At 50.6% G+C, this 19,387-nt stretch overlaps 1 protein-coding gene across 3 annotated transcripts in view; it reads left to right on the forward strand.

Moving 5' to 3' along the window:
- The first annotated feature begins 1,055 nt into the window (after positions 1-1,055).
- Znf516 (zinc finger protein 516) overlaps positions 1,056-19,387 on the forward strand; it is an 89,456-nt gene continuing 71,124 nt past the window's right edge. The window contains exon 1 of one of the 3 annotated variants that reach the window (XM_038329913.1): positions 1,056-1,164. The gene's annotated coding sequence lies outside the window, so the exon portion shown is untranslated. Of the gene's footprint in view, positions 1,165-5,003; positions 5,103-5,647; positions 5,720-19,387 lie in introns of those variants that run through there. The other 2 variants (XM_038329912.1, XM_038329914.1) reach the window with 2 other exon arrangements.

Below are 19,387 nucleotides of genomic sequence, written 5' to 3' on the forward strand. Positions count from 1 at the left end.
TTGGCCCGAATGCTTCTCCACTGCGGAGTTATCACGCGCAGCAGCCGAACAATATGGCCAAGAGCCTGGTGGGAGAAGATAGTACCCCTCCGCAGGCCACAGCTCCCCTGGCCTACGTCACCGCGGATCGCGGGGCGCGCTCCCCGGCCCCTCCTCCTCTCTCCTCCTTCTGCTCCCGCTCCCCTCCCCCCTCCCGCAGCCCCTCCCTGCCAAGTACCAAGAAAGCTTCGGGGGAGTCAAATCAAGGTTTTGATTCACAGACTCAATATATTGTCACCAAGTACGACCCACGGAGAGTAGCAAGGGCGCACGCGGGGGGGGGGGCACATAAATGAACTTTTCAGAACCAAAGCAAAATGAGTTGAACTTTGAAGACACGAGTAAACAGCCACAGTGACAAACTAGTCGAGCTCCACTCAGCCCCAGAGCTGTCCTGTTCTTCCCGCAGCATGCGGGACTTCTAGACTCGCTCTCGTGAAGTTCAGGGGACACGCGGGCAGGGTGGACACGGTTTAATCTGGGCTCCAGGTTCAGCGTCCAGGTGATTGAGAAGGCTGGACATGCATCCCAGGCAAGTCTGCACGTATGGATGTGTGTATGTGTGTGTGTGTGTGTTTGTGTGGTGTGCGCGCGCGTAAACAGCCTCTAGGAACTGGAGCTGCGGCAACCTGATACCTGAAGCTGAGGGGCGACCACTAGCCGCGGACGTCGTGATTCAGTGCTATTAGGGGAGGAATTATCTGAGTCTGAGTCATCGTGAGCCTCCAGACTTTCTCCGCAGTGTGGCAGAACTTTGTGCTGATGAGACAATAGTGGAGCGTGTGCGTTTCCTTCAGGGCAGACCATTCCCGGGCTGGGGGAAGCCTCGGGCCTGCTCCGGCCGTGGACGCCGGGTCCCGGTCTTTGCTCGGTGCAGTCCCTCCGAGCCCTGTCGGCGCCTAGGCCCCCGCGGGGCGGGTGCGTCCCGGGAGCGCGCGCGGCGCGCGAAGGGGGGCCGGGCGCGTGGCGGGTCCCGCGCGCCCTCGCGCGTCCCCCGCGCCCGGGCGCAGCTGGCGCGGTCGGTCTAGAGCAGCGCTCGGCTCGGCGCCGCGGGCGCTCTGCTTCACCTTCAGATGCGCGGGGCGTGCGCGTCCTCCTCCCGGGGCCCGCCGCCTCCCCTCCAAGGTAGGGGCCGTGGGGCGGGGGCGCTTCCTGGGCCGTGGGGGGGGGCGTATCGACAGGCAGGGCCGGGAGGGTCGGGACCCACAACGTGCCCAAGACCCTACTGTGCCCGGTGGGGTGGGGGCGTGCTGGGCAGGGGTCGCGCCCTGTAGAAGGTCCCTGGCTCCAGGAGGGCGATTTGGCTTTCTGTGTTGGTAGTTACTCCGCTTTGCAATTCCAGGAGAGGAGAAGATGCAACTTCGGGTGGCGGGGCGAACGCCCGGGAGGTGGCTTTTACCGCAGTGGAGGGGCGGGGTGGGGGCCGGGGTGGGAGCGCGGAAGAGGCTCTGGCTTTGTACACTTCGTCAAAGGCGACGCGGGAGGAGGGGAGCTCGGATGCGCTCTCATCCATTAGGAGACAAAGAGCAAATTGCCTTACTTTAAAGTAAAACGCTCTGGCTAATGAAGGTGGGTGATGGGCGGCGGGGCCGGAGGAGCCGCTTCAATTATTAAGGGTTTGGCGGAGGGGATCGATGCCTGTGGGCACAGAGCGCCGCTGCCTAGGGGACTTGTTTGCGTATTTGTGTTCGGTGTGTGTGTGTGTGTATGGGGGGGGGGGTTTCTCACTGTCCCCTCCCCGGGCTTTTGCCGGTCAGCGGGGAGATTTGAGTGACCCTAACACTAAAGAAGTGGGATCTCTAGAAAGGGAAGTTCGCGTAGGGGTGGGGGCAGGGGCGAGGTTCTGGAAGTGACTCGGAGTGGGGTGGGAAGGAGATCCGCGCAGCGGGGACTCCTCGGAATTGCGCTTTGCCTTGCTGGGGTATAGTAGAGTGGGGGTGGGGGCCTTATTGATAACCATATATATGTATATATGTGTACTCATACGAATTACACCCTGGTGTGTGATAGAGAATGCAGAGGGGTGTATATTGCGGGGGTGGGGTGGGAGTTGGAAAGGCGCCTCCTCTGCCATTTCCAGGGAGAACATACCGAATAGTTAAGATCAGTATTTATATTAAACCGCCTCGTCAAGTTTTAAAGAAACTTTGTCTGAATAAGTTTGTCAAAAGCCAGGCCAGTGGGGTCTTTAAGCCAGCGGTTCATGGAGGAAGGCTGGCGTGCGATGACTACCAGGCTTTGTGAGTTGGGAATCCAGTGGATCCCTGCAATTAGGACTCCAGAGAACCAGCCTTTTACCCGAAAAATGTGGGTCTGTAAGTCAGCCGCATCCATCACCAGCGTTAACAAGCTCTCCGCAGCCGACCAGCCCAGTTTCCCCAACCCCCAGCTTCGGGGTTGTGTGTGTAGCTAACTCATTGCCTGGCTTGCTGATGAAGAGTCACTTGGTCTCCGGGTGAGCACAGACCAACTTGCTCGCCCCCTCTTTTAAAATATATTCATTCGGTGTCTTATTAAATAAGATGCACAAAAAGCCATTTACGGCTTCATTGTTAGTTTACGTTTTTTTCTTCTTTTGAAAAGGCGACTGGTGTAACCTGTGGAATTTGAAATGCAAATAAAAGCCTGTGGGAGTTGAGGCAGAACAAATCGGTACTTATAAAGTGAAAAAGATTTAATGTCTTTGAAATCATTGCAGGAGAGAAAAACCGGAGGGGAGTGGGATTTTTTTTTTTTTCTTCCCAGGGAGTGGGTTGTGACGTCAGGTCTTTTTGGAAAAGATGTTATTTTTAAGGTCTTGAAGCTCGGGTATGTGAAGTGCTTTACAAGAAAAACAGATTACAAGATTAACATCTGTTAACATGATCGTTTATCTCCAGCCAAAAATAGGTCAGTTCTTTCTTAAGGAAACATGCTTGCTTCAGCATGCTTAAATAATAAAATAACGACTCCAAAAATTAGGGACGAACATATGTAATAATCCGATTAGTGAAAACATTTATTAATTATTAAATCCCTCAAAGGTCGAAGTCTCTTTTGGGGCGTTGAGAACACTCTACCCCGAGTCTACCCGCCCAGATACCCCCCCACCCCCTCCTTACTCCAGGCTCCTATTTCCCTTTTCGTCCATTGTGGACGTACGGGATATATTTAAATGGTAACTTCTGATTCTGGCCTCGTTAGGGAGACCAACTCCGCATAGATGGCTAACTTTCAGAGCTCTACTGTTGTTTTACCATTAAATAGAACGACTGGGAGGGGAGAGAGAGAGAGAGAGAGAGAGAGAGAGAGAGAGAGAGAGAGAGAGAGAGAGAGAGAGAGAGAGAGAGAGAGAGAGAGAGAGAGAGAGAGAGAGAGAGAGAGAGAGAGAGAGAGAGAAAAGAAACTGCCTTGCAAAGTCTCCCTGCCCCCTGGGTGTGAGTGACGGCTCTCTCGGCCAATCCGCAGCAGCTTTCTCTATCCCGGAGGTAATTTGGTGTGTGTGTGTGTGTGTGTGTGTGTGTGTGTGTGTGAGAGAGAGAGAGAGAGAGAGAGAGAGAGAGAGAGAGAGAGAGAGAGAGAGAGAGAGAGAGAGAGAGCGCACGCGCGTGCTCGCGTCCATGTGTCGGCACAGAGTCCGGCCAGCCGCGCGCATCCGCAGGCTCCCGCATTTGCACAGATGTGTGCTGTAGACGTGGACATGCTTTTATCCAAGTCTGTCCAGCTAGATGCGCACGCAGCAGTCCAAGTGGAGACCCTGGCCCCTCCCAACGTCTTCCTGCGAAGACTGGGCAGTAGAGGCACTTTCGGATTCAAGTCGAAACCTGCCACACGGGAAGGAAAGAGGAACGATTGATAATACTTCTCAACCATTGGGCAGTCAGGAGCAGCTCCATCCGCCTGGTTCCGGGCGCCAGTGGGGTCGTGTTGCAGCCCCTTGCCGATAACACGTGCCGAGGTCGTGGGTCGTGGAAAAGGATGTTCATTCACTGCGTATAAAACTGAAGGGCACCGTTCGTCTTCCAACTTCCGATTTCATTCTCTCGCGGGGAGTGATACTTAGTCCCTGGCAAATTGCGAACTGCGCCTGGCTAATCAAAGTTCTGGTGCTCACCGGTCTTACCGGTGCTCTGCCCAGGCCGTGTCTGCTCTGCACAACGGGTACATATCACGGGCAGAGTGTGTCACGGGCCACACCATGCTGCCTACTGTCTGAACCTGCGCCGCTCTTCTTAGGAACACCCATAGTGATGGGTGGCGAGTGCGGCACTCAATTCGGGACTTGAACGGGCTGGACCTGGATTGCCTAGTTTTGTGTTTTAAGTCCTGGGCCTTGGGGGCGCTTGGTGGTCTGCCTCGCGATTCACTTGGGGGGTTGGTGGTGACGATGCCATGTTGGGTTAAATACACGCGTGCGCCTCCCCGTTCTAGAGACCCCTGTAGGGCCACAGACCTTGGAAGGCACAGTGTCCACACCTTTGGGCAGTTCCTGGATGCACCGAGCTCATTTCGATGGTGTCCCTTCCACTCCTGAGATTTCCAACTCGGTTACTAGGTGTTGTCGGTCTGCGTATCTCCCTCCTCCGCGGGCCGTTTCCACCCAACCGGATCGCCACCCCTCTCGGCCCTCTCCCCAATCTCCGCGAGCTGGTGGCTTGAGGAATGGGTATGTCGTTGCATTAAATCATTCCTATTTCTGTGTGTCCCGGCCGCCTGGCGCCTCTGGGTGGGTGGGGGCGTGGGCCTGGGTGACTGGTGGGGGTGTAGGGGAGGGTGCGCGGGGGCGGGGCACCACCTGCCCGCCCTTGAGGCGTGGCGTGCGGCTGGGGGAGGCGGGACACCCACCTGCCTGTCCCGGGGGCGGGGGCGGCGGCCGCTTGTTGCTGGGTTGCGGGCTGCGGGGGGCGGGCCGTGGGCGGGGCGCCGAAGGGGAGGCCCCCGGGTCCGCCGCGCCCCCCTTCTTCTCCGTCGCCCGCCCCCCGCCCCCGTCATGTGCAGCGGACGTCACACGCCTGCACTGTAACCCAAGAAGTGAAAGAGACGGGGACCCGCAAGCCCAACTTCGCACCGTAACAAAGACTGGGGTCCGTGTGGGCCGCGGGGCGCGGGCCGTGGGGGAGGGGCATGGGTACGGGGAGCGCGGGGGAGGGGCGGCGAGCTCGTGGGGCTTAGGCGTGGGCGTGCGTGGGCGGGCAGGGGCTGGCCCGGCCGGGCGGGGGGCTAGCGGAGGCGCGGCGGGGCTTGGCGGCCCAGCCCCGCGGGCAGGCCAGGTAATGGGTTTCTATTTTCAACTTCACTTTGTTCTGTCGGAGGTGGGTTAGGAGGGGAGGCGTCCCCGCTTCGGGGGGCCGGTTATGTAAGTCTCCACACCTGAGTTGGGCCCTGCTTTCCCCGAGGGGCGGATTTGGGGCGGGAGGGGCCGGTGGGTAAGGGGTGCTGGCGGCTGCTTCGCTGGGTGCACGGTGTGGGTGGGGGCTCTTGTGGTCTACGCGTGAGACCTAATCGATGTCTGGGTGGAGAGGAGGTCCGAGTGGACGTTGGGTTGTTTCTAGAAGCCCAGATGTGCCCTTGGGCTGGGGCGGGCCTTCCAGGGTGTCCATTGAGTAACAAAGGACCGAGGGCTTGTACTTCTCTGGTCCACTCGCGGTGCCCACTTCACCAGCAAGTCTCGGAAGAACTTTAGACGGCGTCTTAATTAAAGGTACAGCAGAAAGTCACGTCCCGATGAACCTACCATTAAGTCTTGAATGTTGGTTAAATATAATTTAAAAATTGATGTGTGTTGACCGGCGGCGTAGCAGCAGAGAGGATAGCTCCTCGAGCAGGATCTTTACAGATTACGTTTTAAACCTCCCTATTAATATTATTGAAGTATTTCGGTTTAGGAATGTGTTACTTTAAGGAACTAGGCATGCCTGCTATTTGATATGATACTCGCTACTGCCCTGTACACAAGAGCCCATTTTTATCACTCCTTCATTTTCTCTTGCATTCTTTAATTGTTTCGTCAGAGTAGCTGTGTTATTTTTATTTACCCAGACCGGCTAGAATTAAATATACCACACTATTGTGCGTGACTTCTAAGCACCCCCCCCAGCAAAATTGGAGATGGAGTTGAGCTGCCCTGGTGTCAGGGGTGTGAGTTGGGTCACTGGAGAGGACAGCTTTAGTTCCAGGAGAGTGACCCCATAGCCATCTCGAATGGGTTCTGGGATAAACTGAACTCAGGGAAAGGCTCACAACTGTTTTGATAATCAAATTAGAATCCTGATGTGTTAAGATAAATACGTGTCTAATATTTTCTTAGTTCATTGGGAGAACTTGTTCCCTTACACTTGCTAATTTGAATATGCTGAAGCTTTCATAGCACATTCACATTCTAAAAAGGAAGCCCATGCCAGTGGGTCTGTAATCAAGCTAGCTGCAAGAGGAGTAGGCATGGCTTTCCAGAAGGGAACAAAACACCCCAGTCACTGACTGACTCTGGCTCCTCGCTGCTCCCAACAGTGGATAGAGAGGAGGGACTTTTGATTATTTGTTTGTTTCTGAGCTTTTAAAAATCTAGCATATGAAATGGTCTTGGGGCCCCAAACTTTCACTTTGGTATGTGCATCTGATACTAATTGCTGATGTGATCTCCTGGTAGCTCATCTGGGCAGCTGTTGAACACTGCTCTTTGTAAACACCTTGTAGACGCAACTCAGGTACCTCTGAAAGTTCTCCGGGGATGTTGAAATCTTATTTCTTAACTTCCCACTGTGTCCCAGAGACACTGTTAAAGTGAGCTGAGAGAAGCCCTTCCCAGAGGTCACAGGAGACTCCACTTTCATAAGTGAAACTTTTAACTCTGTTTGCCTTACTGACTCCTACCAGGAGATATTTGAGTTTTATAAGTGGAGCATTTGATGTGATTATGTTTAACAACAATTATGTGAAGGAGAAAAAGAGATTCTTAGAATACTTTGAAGTGGGGAATACTCTAACAGATGGCTCCCAGTCTTCAACTGGGGGAAGATGGTAATGTACCCTGGCAACTTAAGTGGAGTTTAGTCATGGCTCCTTCTTGGAAAAAAACCAGTCCTGGGTTTCAGGGGTTGTTGTAGGTTTTTGTGTATGCATATGCCAGATACATTTTGCCTTATTCATAGTTTACCAGAAGTAATCTTTGAGAAAGAGTTTTGTGGGAGTGGCGTTGAGTGGGACCGGCGGTTGTGTGTAGAATTTCAGCTGCATTCTACCTTAAGGCTGTGGAAATAGGAGCTGAAATGTAAGCTGATTATGTTGGGCAGGAGGGAGGGAGCATGCTCTAGCCTGTGTGCTTTCCTATCACAATGCTGCTTCTTTAGAGGGTCGCCTGGCCAGCTCACTGTTTTGTTTCTGATTCCACGAGAGAAGGACAGGTGTTAATATGGCACTAGACGATACCGTTCGCTTACACCATCCCCGGGTTCATAAACCAAAACATCACGGCTGGTACTATGCAGGGGACAGAGTGGCTTTCACTCTGTTGTGGTTGTTTCTTCTTTTTGACTGGCCACATTTATCCTCAAATCGCCTAGATTTCTCTTAGTGCTTACGCGGATTTGATCATTTTTAATGGAACTCATGGAAGAAAGGAGAAACAAATTTGTTTTGTTAGGTATTTGCTGTATAAACTTTTGAACCTGCGAGTAGCATTCCTTCCTCAAAAGCAGACAGCTTACCAAGTACGTATTTATATGTTTTAGTGCTTGGGAAAAGCTATTCTGATGAAGGCCTTTCTTAAAATGCATCTCTTTGTTAGTTCCCCCCACCCCCACCCCAAGTTCTGGAAACAGCAGGGGAATCCCCTGCCTCCAGGTCTTCCAGGCTTGTACCTCAGAGCTGTGTTGAGAGTCCATCGGAGTTTTGTTTGCTGCTTCCCTAGGCTTCTCCAGGCCGCTTACAATTGGGGACCTTTGACCTTAGCTTCCAGAATTATTCACGTGGAAGCTTGAGGGACTAATTTCATTACTCCGTAGCTGGCAGGGCAGGCAAGCGACCCCTCTGGTGCTGAAGGGAACTGCATCTCCTCAGGAGCTGCGTTTTCCCAGCAAGCCCAGCTTCAGGATGTAGGGCTCTGGTGAAGCCCGAGGAAGGAGGAAGGGGCTTTTAAGCTGCCAGTATCCCTGGCCTAGGAGAGGAACGTGGGGATGCTGGGAGGCAGGTGTGGATGTGCGCCCTGGAGCTGCTCGGGCTGTGGGTAGGGTTGTACTCTTGTCTGCTTCTGCTATGACTCGTCCTGTCGCCTTGAGTGTGGGGCTCGGATCCCAGGCCTGGAGTGTCGTGGCAACCACCTGTTCATGGTTTAGAGTATCAGGGGCATGCGCGGGGCAGCACTTTGCACGTTCAAGCCCTGGCCCCCATCCTCCCGTCTTCCACCAGGAGGGATTTTGCAGCTGGGGGAGGTAGGATCTTTTTCTCCTTGGTTCCAAGTGTTCCCTTCCCCTCCTCTCCTGCCCAGGAGGGTGGGCGGGGAATCTTCTTGTCATTGGGAGCCAGCTGTGATTATTTCAGAATTTTCAAGAATTTTTTTAAAGTTAACCAGAAACCCATTTCAAGAAAGGCATCCTATCTAGTATTTCTGTTATGGAGAATTTATTAATAAAATTAAATTTATGGAAGGAAGACCGAAGGGAGGCATTGAGTGTGAATTTGAAATGTTTACCTGGAACTTACAAAACAACTCTACTTTAAAGTTGATTTTATCCCAGGGAGCCATACTTGAGGCGTATGACCACCTTTCTGGGTCGGTCAGTGTCCTGGCCTGTCTGCTGAGGTAAATGAGGTATATTTCTGAAGGACTGGTGAAAATTGGCAGCTGCAAACTGCCCACTCTGCCTTCTTTATCCCTTGCGTCTGCCTACACATGACTCTGGCAGCTGTGGCCTTTCCTGCCAGATTGAGAGCTCTGATGTTTGTGGAGAGAAATACTTTCCCCTGCACACATCGGGATTGTCAAGAAGTATGATTTTGTGCCTTCTCAGCGTGCCTTCCAAGTAGTTTCTGAAGAAAGATCTGGCGTTTGCTCTTCAGCCCAAATGGTACTGGAAATTACTAAGCAGCGTAATTAGAACTAAGGCTAATTTTAGAAGGCAAACATGTAAATATATGTTAAGCAATGAGTAAGACACAAAACTGGAGAACAGGGAGAAACATCAATCTAGAAGGCAGTTTCATCAGGCGTGCCTCTGTTCTGGGATGTGTTCATCCTGGTGGATAGATGATTTTGCTCTGGGAGTTTGTTTTGAGTCAGGAATTTAATGAAGTCGCTACAGTCCAGATTATTTCTGTCCACGATAGAACAGAGGAGGTCTGCCTCCGCAGTGGGAAGAGGTGGGTGCCTGTCTTGCTGTTTTATTTCCAAGCTCAGTTGAGCAGGTGTTTTATTCCAGCCGAACAGGTAGATTGTCTCTCGCTGCCGCTCATACCCTGGGGACCTGCTGATGCTACTGCCTCTTGCACACAGCTGGCCTACCCTCTTCCTGCTTAGTTAGGAAACCATGCTTAGAGGTTACAGTATGGTGTTAGCGTTCGAGGCCTAGAGAGAGACTCAAAAATGGAAGTGCCCTGTTGAATCTCATGTTTGTTAATGGTGAGGCAGTGCCCCCTCCCCATCCCCAGCATTCTTAGCACTTCAGATATCCTTCTCATCAGCGCCACCCCTCCGGTGTGAAAGGGTTAGGGACAATTTGTTTAGGAATTTCTGTCCTTTGTTTCAGCAAAGGGCAACATGTGTCTGTCTTTACCATATGGTTCTGCTTAACCTATATTGCATGAGCTGACTTGGAGCTGTGCTGGACATTGATTTATTTTGGCATTCGAGAATGTTCTTTGAAATTGAGTCCAGTCACTGATGCGTCGGAAGTTGTGCCCAGAGGTCGCTGTGGCTTTCACAGCTTCTTCAGCTGGTATTTAGGCATGGAAAGCGAGGCTTGTGTTTATAGAAAATAGGTTGCCATCAAGTGCTGAGTGATTATGCCAGCTCTGGAAACTGGCATTCTATAGGCATGGCGAGACTTTCCTGTGGGAGTAAGACTAAGGATCCTGCTGGTCAGAAAGAGAATGTTTTCACAGTCAAGTGCGCGACTGTGCTGTTCTAGGGCCCCAGCATCTCTGGATGTGAGAGCGCTTCGTTAGCCTTCATCTTCCCGGTTTTCCTGTTCCAATGAAAGGAGTAAACATCCAGGCTTGGTCATCTGCGTGTCCCCAAGCCATGTTCTATGGACTTTGTAGGCAGGGCACTGCCTAGAGTTTGGAACATGGAGCTGTGCTTCTTGCACAAGTCACACAGAGATGACCAGTGATACAGCATTTCTGTGCCAGTATGGGGAGAGACCGCCACTCCTTGATAACCGTCTTCCCCCAGGCCCAGATGGGTCATTCCAGTCATACCAGTCCTTACCATGTCTTTAGCATGACCCATTGGCATGATGATGACGTTCTGTGCTGGAGTAGCACTTGGCATGCGGCCATAATGGTCATTGTGATGAGGGGAACGTATTACCCAGGCTCCCAATTGTCTTCCTTTTCCCAGAAATGGCTTTTTTACTCTGAAGAGTCTAAGAGGGAGGAGAATAGTCTTGTCCCTAAAACTGACTGACAGTAAGTGGCTTCCTAGTGCATGAGCACTTGCCATAGCAACGCAAACTTGGGGACGGTTCTGTGGAATCATGGGATTAGTGGTAGGATTAAAATTAGCCTCTGTAAATTACCCTGGTGACAGAGAAGTGGGGTATGTTAATGGTTTTCCTGGTGGATGGGCTTATCACTTTTCTAGGTTGGTGGAAGATTATAGGCTGTCCCGAATCTCAACGTTAGTCAGTGGTTGGCGCTCCCGAGAGGCACACATTTTTAAGTGTCTGTCTCCTTTGGAATTCGGGATCTAATTGTGCAGCATGTGTTTTCGCTGCGTCGTACAAGTGCAGGGGCAGCTGGAACATGTGGTGCGGTCCTTCAGTCCTGCTGGCTGCGAGAACAGGCACCCATTTTAGAAAGTGCAGTACATCTTTTGGCTCAGGGAGGCTTCCTTAGGTGCTGACGTGGGGGCGGGTTGTAATTAGTCTTTCTGCGGCTCTGAGGATGGAACCCAGGGCCTTGTGCGTGCGTGGGAGGTCAGTGTCCTGCCACTGAGTTGTGCTCCAAGCCCAGGGATAAATTATTAGCTATCTCTTCTTGGTCTGAACTAGTATGACTTTAGTTAGGCCTTGCTTTTCTCCTTTTTTGTCTGGTTTTCTTCTCTCCTTCTCAGTTCCTCTGCCTCCCATACTTTTTGTTTACTTTTGAGACAGGGCCTCGCTATATACCAGGATAGTGTTCTTATAATCATTTGCATTTCGTTGTGTATTTCTGTTATTTTTTTTTTTTTTTTTTTTTTTTTTTGTGTGTGTGTGTGTGTGACTTGACTGTATTTAGGTGGCTTAGAAGTGATTTTGGGTGAACTTGGGGTTCTGTAGGTGCTGAAATGCAGGAAAATCTGGTCGCTCAGTCAAGGCCACGATGGGGCGGGGTTTGGCCAGGGAGCCTAGCACCAGGTTAGTTTTCTTTCCAGGATCCTGGCACTGAACACGCTAAACTAGCCGTGCTGAAAGTCCACCTAGAGGACAAGGTTGCTATGCACGTGCTGAGTCAGCACCAGGCTGGCAAATCACCAGTTGCTAAGCACGGCCTATGGCGCGGCCCCTCTGCTCACCTGTGGTGCTTAGCACCAGCTCCAGAGAGTAGAAAAAGTGTTGGTTCAGTGTTCGCCTCTCTCCACAGTGAAGTGTTTGTGTGAGAACCCGGCCAGTTGTCACCATCTGAGGCCATAGCAGCTCTGCCGAGTGCAGTCCAGGAGGAAGCAGAGAGCCCTGTCTCCCGGCCAGCCAGCTGTCAGCATAGTTTCCAGGCCAGCCCTGCGGGCAAAGGGGTAGATTTTTCAAGGAAATCCAGTGATAGCTACCAATACCAATAGCAATGTGTGTGTGTGTGTGTGTGTGTGTGCGCGCGCGTTCATGCAAGTGTTGATGAACATGGAGCTCATTGATTAGGTTAGGCTGGCTGTCCACCAGGCTCCAAGGATCTCTTTGTGTTCATCCCCCAGCACTGGGATTCTAGAAACAACTACTGTGCCCCGTTTTTATGTAGGTGCTGGGATCTGAACTCAGGTCCTTATGTGTATATGGCAAACATTTAATTGGTTGAGCCATCTCCAGACCTCATTTTTACCTCCAGTATTGAGATCAAACCCAGAGCCCCTTTTGTTTGTCAAGTTCTCTACCGATCTGTAGGTTTCTAGCTAGAAGCAACACGTTTTGTAAGAGCAAGTTATTGGCATGGGATATAGACAGCCTTGGAGAAAGGAGTCAGAAGAGCCGTTGTGATGGGTCGTCAGTGTCCTGTGCCCAGAGCCATACACTGAGAGCTGTGACGTGGCTGTCCTTCCGTGGGGACCAGGTAAACAGGAGATGCAGGCATTGGCAGAGAGGCCTGGGTGGGGCAAGCTGGTGAGGAGTGTCCTGGGCTGGTGAGATAGAGAACTGACCAGGGAGTGGGGTACTCGTCTTGTGTACACACAGACAAGATAGCGAGAAAGAAGAGATGTAGAAGGATGGAGCAGAGGCCAGATACCTGAGCAGGGTCTTTTTCTCTTTGGTAATGCGTTGGTAGCCCACAGGCTTGGAGTTTTTTTTTTTTTTTTTTTTTTCCTGTGTGCCCCGGTTGACGTCTACATGGCCATTTGTGATTATTAATGACCTGTAGCGGTACCGTCACTTGTCAGTCCTCCACGGGCCTGTGAGCTTTAGTTTTTCTTTGTTGATAACATAAAAGCCCTAGCCGTTTTTGTTTGAGATACTCCTAGTAGACATAGCCAGACATTCTGGATGTTCTCTGAAAGGAGAAACAATGTCTAGATTGATTCCCACACTTAGAATGATGGTCACTTTCCAGAGAGGATTGTGTCTCCATTGTTGACCTGAAGCTGCATGCTTAGTAATTTTAAATATTTATTTAGTTACGTGTATGCGTTTGTGTGGGCACGTGTGTGTGGTTGGGATACCCGAGAAGCTGGAAGAGGATGTTGGAACCCCTGAGCTGGAGTTACAGGCAGTTGTGAGCCAGTTGACAAAAACTGAGAATTGAGCTCAGATCCTCTATAAGTGTAACAAGTGTTCTTAACTCCTAAGTGTGTAAGAAGCCTGTGATTGCCACAATACGTGTGTGGAGGTCAGAGAACCACTCAGAGGAATTGGTATGTGGGTCTTGTGTATCAAATCTGGCAAATGCTTTCACTGTCTGAGCTATTTCACTGGCCCTATTCGGGGCAATCTGCTAACTTCCTAGAAACTTCTCAAAATATGTTATGGCCAGTATAAACTGAGAGTTGCCCAGGCTTACTGTATTAGTGTCACAACAGGGTGAGTGTGTGTGTGTATGTGTGTCCCACCCGCTTGAGTATCTAGTGATTGAAATCACATTATGGTCACGTTGGTGTTAATAGTTTGTTTTTTTTATCTATCTGTTACCGTGAAAAGCTGAGAACTCTTTGGTTTTTCGAGACAGGGTTTCTCTGTGGCTTTGGAGCCTGTCCTGGAACTAGCTCTTGTAGACCAGGCTGGTCTCGAACTCACAGTGATCCGCCTGCCTCTGCCTCCCGAGTGCTGGGATTAAAGGCGTGCGCCACCACCGCCTGGCTAAAGCTGAGAACTCTTAAGGTCACATATTCAGTATGTCATGAAGTACAAATGAGACACAGGACTTGGGCTAATGAATTGGTCATGATGGTGGGAAGCTAAGTTCATACATACAGACCTCAAGATTCCCTCCAGGGGGACACATAAGCCAGAATTTAGGATCAGAACTTTCTGGCAATCAAAATAAAAGGCATGCCATGGTGATATGTGTTGCACCAAGTATTCTGGAAGACCCCATGTGGGTCCTTCCTGGGGCGAGCATTCTCTTTTAGTGTGAAGCACAGGATGGTCTCCTATCGGGCTCTAACGCTGCTGTTTATTTTACACACACTGGTGCTCAGTGAGTGTCAAGGCAGATGCTGTAGATGTTTTCAGAGGTGATCCCTTCGGGCTGCTTGTATACCAAAAAAGCCGAGGTCATAAGAATAAAATAGTGATACTTTTTAAATGTCTTAATAAAAAAAAAAAACTTGCCTGATTAGAGTGGAGAGTTAAGCCTCTAGAGGCCAGGGAGGGGTGGCACACACTTTTAATCCCAGCACTGGGGAGATGGGAGTGGGGGGTGGGGTGCGTTCAAGGTCACCCTGGGCTACACACGTCTGAATTTTGTCTAAAAGAGAAACAAAACACACCCAAAGGTGATCCCAGCGTTTGGGATCACAAGCCTTTAATTCCAGCACTAGGGAGGTGGAGACAGGAGTGCTATGGCTGGGCAGAAAGAGGAATGTAAGGCGAGAGGAGACAGGAACTCAGGAAGTCTGAGGACAGGATCGCCCCTTTGGACTGAGCGTTGGTAGAGGTAAGAACTCTCTAGTGGCTGGCCTCTCTGCTTCTCCGATCTTCAGCATTAACCCCATATCTGACTTTGGGCTTCTGTTATTAAGACCCACTTGAATTTGTGTTGCATCTGACGCCAAGGAGCTCCCGTTTATCTGCTTACTGTGTGTGTGCATAGGCCAGCGTGTGCCACACTCAGCACGCGTGTGGAGGCCAGAGGACCAGCTGTGGGAGTGGGTTCTCTTCTTCCACCGTGTGGGTCCTGTGGATTGAACTTGGCTTGCCAGGCTTGGTGACAAGCACCTGTGCTGGCTGAGTTACCCAGCGGGCCCTCTTACCAGTTAATTATTGTAGGCTTAAATTGGTGAGAGCCCGGGTCGTGTTGTGGGCCTTTTCTCCGGTGCCTGACCTGAGCAAGGCCCTGTTGTGAGCTCCTCTGTATGTATTATTTCACATTCGGAACGGCCGGAGGAAGTTGGCAGTTCTTTCTGCCTCTTTTCCCTTGCGGACGTGGAAACTCGAGCCCTTCTAGACTAAAAGCTGGCTTCTCTGGGCAGGCGACCTCCTTGGTCCTTGGTTTGTGACCCCGTCACCCGCTATTCCTGTTGAAATTATTGTAGAATGGATTTTCATCTTGGTCTGAGCCATTTGAAGTAGGGGAACTTTGGGAATCCTGACCCACTCCCCATTCCTACAGATGAATTCTTCAAGAGAGGCTGGAGGAGACCATAGCAGTGCATCTGAGTTCTGTTGGCTTTGGAGTCCTCCAGGTCCCCAGTTCTTATGTGTAGTGTTATTTCATTTGTAGTTTAGTAAATAAAACTTGCCTGAAGTTCAGAGAGTAAAACAGCCTTACAGACCAGGCAGTGGTGACACACACCTTTAATCTCAGTAGCCATACTAGTTTGCCATAGAAACTACTAGAATGCATAGTGGTGCATGCCTTTAATCCTAGAACTATGCATTGTTTGTCATAGCCAGAGCCTGGAAACAATCTGAATGCTCCTCGACTGAAGAATGGATAAGGAAAATGTGGTACATTTACACAATGGAGTACTACACAGCAGAAAAATATGACAGCTTGAAATTTGCAGGCAAATGGATGGACATCATTTTGAGTGAGGTAACCCAGACTCAGAAAGACAATTATCACATGTACTCACTCATAGATGGTTTTTAAACAGAAAGCAAAGAAAACCAGCGCACAGATCACAATCCCAGAGAACCTAGACAACAATGAGGGCCCTAAGAGAGACATACATGGATCTAATCTACATGGATCTAATCTACATGGGAAGTAGAAAAAGATAAAATCTCCTGAGTAAATCAGGAGCATGGGGACCATGGGAGAGGGTTGAAGGGCAGGGGAGAGGAAGAGAGGGGAGCAGAGAAAAATGTATAGCTCAATAAAATCAATAAAAAATCCCCAAACTAGAGAGGAATATAAAATGGGAGGAGACAGCTCTCAGTCAGTCTCATTCTGAGATTCCTGGAGGCGGGGTTGCCATTTTGGAGTGAGGTAGAGGTCAGAGCCAGTGGCTGGCTGTTTGAGTTTTCTGACCTTCAGGTTGAACCCCAATTTCTGTCTCTGGTTTTTATTAATCGTGCTGCACTTAAGTGACCATGTGGTCTGAAAATAAGTATGACAGGTAGCTAAGAATGAACTAAGGGAGACCAAATGCAAGAGGACTTGTGCTCTAGACATCTGGGGCCTTCGGCTGGGTCTGTCCTAGTGGCCTCATGCCCAGGGGGGCTGGTAGGGGCTTTTGAAACTCTTCCTCCCTAGCTGCCCCCTCCCACACCCAAGTCTGTAGGTGCAACATTTTGGGGAGCGCCTGTCCCCATCTTGCTCCCTCCCTTTCTCCTTCCTGTTCGTGTGTGTGTGTGTGTGTGTGTGTGTATGTGTGTGTGTGTGTCTCTTTCGGTGAACCCAGAGTTAGACTGATGGACAGACACCTCCAGTAATCTTCCTGTCTTCACTCCCCACACAGGATACTGGGGTCACAGGCATATGTAGCCATGCCTGGATCTTCTCTTCTCTTCTCTTCTCTTCTCTTCTCTTCTCTTCTCTTCTCTTCTCTTCTCTTTCTTTCTTTCTTTCTTTCTTTCTTTTTTTTTTTTTTTAAAAAAAAAAACAACACACGTTAGGAATTTGAACCAGGTCCTTATACTCACAGTGTGGACAAGCCCCATTTGGCAGCCTCCTGGGTTCCAGTGGCCAGCATGGTGAGGGAAATCCCCATGCCACATGAACCTGTTTCACTGTCTTGTTACCTGTTTTGGAAGGGAGAGTATATTACTTTTGAGATAGCTGAAATGGATTCTGAAGGGTGAAAGTTTCCCAGCTTTGTTCTGGAGACCATATTGGCAGTTCTGGTGCCCTGAGCACTGAGGGAGACAGTGGAGTACCTAGGAGCTTAATCCCCAGGAGCCGCCCCGCCTGCATACACTTGGAACACAGCAGTTCCTGTACATGCTTCCTGTACCATGGCTTCTACCTCTGCCACAGGTTTGATAAATTGCTGAATTCTAGCGTTATTATTACTCTAAAGAGACTCAGCAAGATAGGCTTGGTTTTCTGTCTTCAGATCCAGTATGTCTTTGGGCAATGTATGAACACCCCAATCTGCAAAGAGGGAAAAATGCTGATAGTGGTCAGGCTGGAACCCCTTGCCGGTCTCCACTGCTTGACATCATCCTGCAGGGAGGTGTGGCAAGTGTGCCAACATGCGTCTGTGTACTGTGAGGGATGACGTGAACACCAGGGTGCCCCTGTGCACTGTGGGGGATGGTGTGAACAGCAGGGTGCCCCTGTGCACTGTGAGGGATGGTGTGAACACCAGGGTGCCCCTATGCACTATGAGGGATGGTCTGAACACCAGAGTGACCCTCTGAGGGATGGTGTGAACACCAGGGTGCTCCTGTGAGGGATTGTGTGAACACCAGGTTGCCCCTGTGCACTGTGAGGGATGGTGTGAACACCAGGGTGCCCTGTGCTGTCTTTGAGCACCAACCTCCCGTAACCAGAGTGTTGTCTCCCATATTTAAAGACCCAGAAGGGCCCCCAGATCTCCAGGTGGTCACCGTACACTCAGCTGCTAGATTGAGGGATCCTGAGGGTGATTTTGCAATTTGAGGTGAATTAGTTTTTAATTTGGTATTTTGCCCTGAGGAGGTGTGGATCAAAGATGAGCCTGTGTCCTCTATCATTTGATGACAATTTAGCTCTTGGTCTAGTATAAACTCTTGTCAGGTGATTCACTTACTGTTTTTCCTAGGTTTAAAGACGTACTGAGCTGGCTGATTTGCTCAGTTGGTTCGAGTGTGGTGTTGGTAAATGTGATGCTGTTCAAAACAGCACAGAGATGTGACCTCACTCATTAAGTAGATGCTATTTGTATACATTAAACCTTAAACTTTTTTTCCTGCCATAGTTTGGTGTGTTTTTGAGATTCTCACAACCCAAGGTAATTAGAAGATTGATAAGCGTTGTCTCGGACTGAGGTAGACCAGATGGAAACCACAGGGAGGGTCGATGTACATTTCTGTGAGAACATTGCCCTGGTAGAAGATGAGCCCACTTTCTCCCCAGTCAGGGCCCCCTTCCCCTCCTCGCCCCTGGTCCTGCTGGCTTCCAGCATGGTTGTGGGGTTACAAGGCGGCACTCTAGAGTCTGTGAAGATGGTTAGGTTTGGGGTTTGCTCAGGGCGCACTGTGGGGGCAGGCAGACCACCTTGTCTCTTTGCTCAGGACACGGCAGTAGCATTCATTAGTCTTCTTCAATCAGACAGGGCACACGCTGTCACGTGGGTAGCAGTGACAGTGTCCAGGTCACAGTCGTGCTGGAAGCGTTGCTGCTCTGGAGAGGAGGAGTGAACTGAAGTTGCCCAGATGCCTGAGGCTCTACCACCCTGGGGAGGGGGCGCCAGTGTTGCAGGGCTCCCAGCCTTCCGATGGGGTCATTTATTTACTCCCGAGCTGCTGGGAATGAGAATGATGTAGAGGGACACTTCACAACAGGCCACACGAGACACCAGGTAGAAGGGAAGGGACTTAAAGGTGGGTGTAGGCGCCCAGCAAAGCCTCAAGTGGTTTTCAGGCCCCCTGGTTTGGTTAATATGGTTTCATCCCACTTTCAAGGCAAGATGTGAATTGCTTCCTGGTTCTGGGCTGGGCCTTGGGGACTCTTAGTTACCAGTTTTTCCTGCTTGTAAATGCAGATGTTCTGGTCAGCAGGTTTATTATTTTGACTGAGGGTCAAGTTCTGTTCCTGACTGTATCAGTCGCCGCTGTTGCTTGTTTTGATAAAGTGAAATTGTTCCTGAAACGGCCCGGAACTCTGTTTATTATCTCGAGGAATGGCAGTATCAGTGTTCAGGAAACTTGCTCAGCTTTTAAACGTGAGATTGACTTGTGTTCAGGTGGGGTCACCGAGGCCAAGCGTACATTGCTCACCGAGGACAGAAAGTGCCCGTCACCGAGGACAGAAAGTGCCCGTCAGCACGTATGCTGCTGTGGCCAACGGACATACCTGTTTAGCAGAAAGCTATGTCCTGAGGGTCCTTGCTGGTGGGTGCACGGACCTTGTTTGTCCTGAGGGTCCTTGCTGGTGGGTGCACGGACCTTGTTTGATTGCTGACTTGGGCTCATAAATCTCCTAGTCTCTGTGACTTTAGGCTTCATCACTGGGTTCTGGTCTTGAAAATGATTTAAGTTGCCAGAGCCAGTCACCCCCCCCCCCCCCCCCCCCCCGTTGACCGCACATCTGGGGGCTCAAGAGCTCAGGTTGTTTCTAACCAGTCATGTGAAATTTATGGTTATTCAATTGCCTTAGGATCTGCTGGTCAGACGGACTGCAGTATCACAGTAAGTTAAAGTGTTCTGATTATAACATCCCTTTC

Source organism: Arvicola amphibius, chromosome 5, assembly GCF_903992535.2.
Source record: "Arvicola amphibius chromosome 5, mArvAmp1.2, whole genome shotgun sequence".
Classification (NCBI taxonomy): domain Eukaryota; kingdom Metazoa; phylum Chordata; class Mammalia; order Rodentia; family Cricetidae; genus Arvicola; species Arvicola amphibius.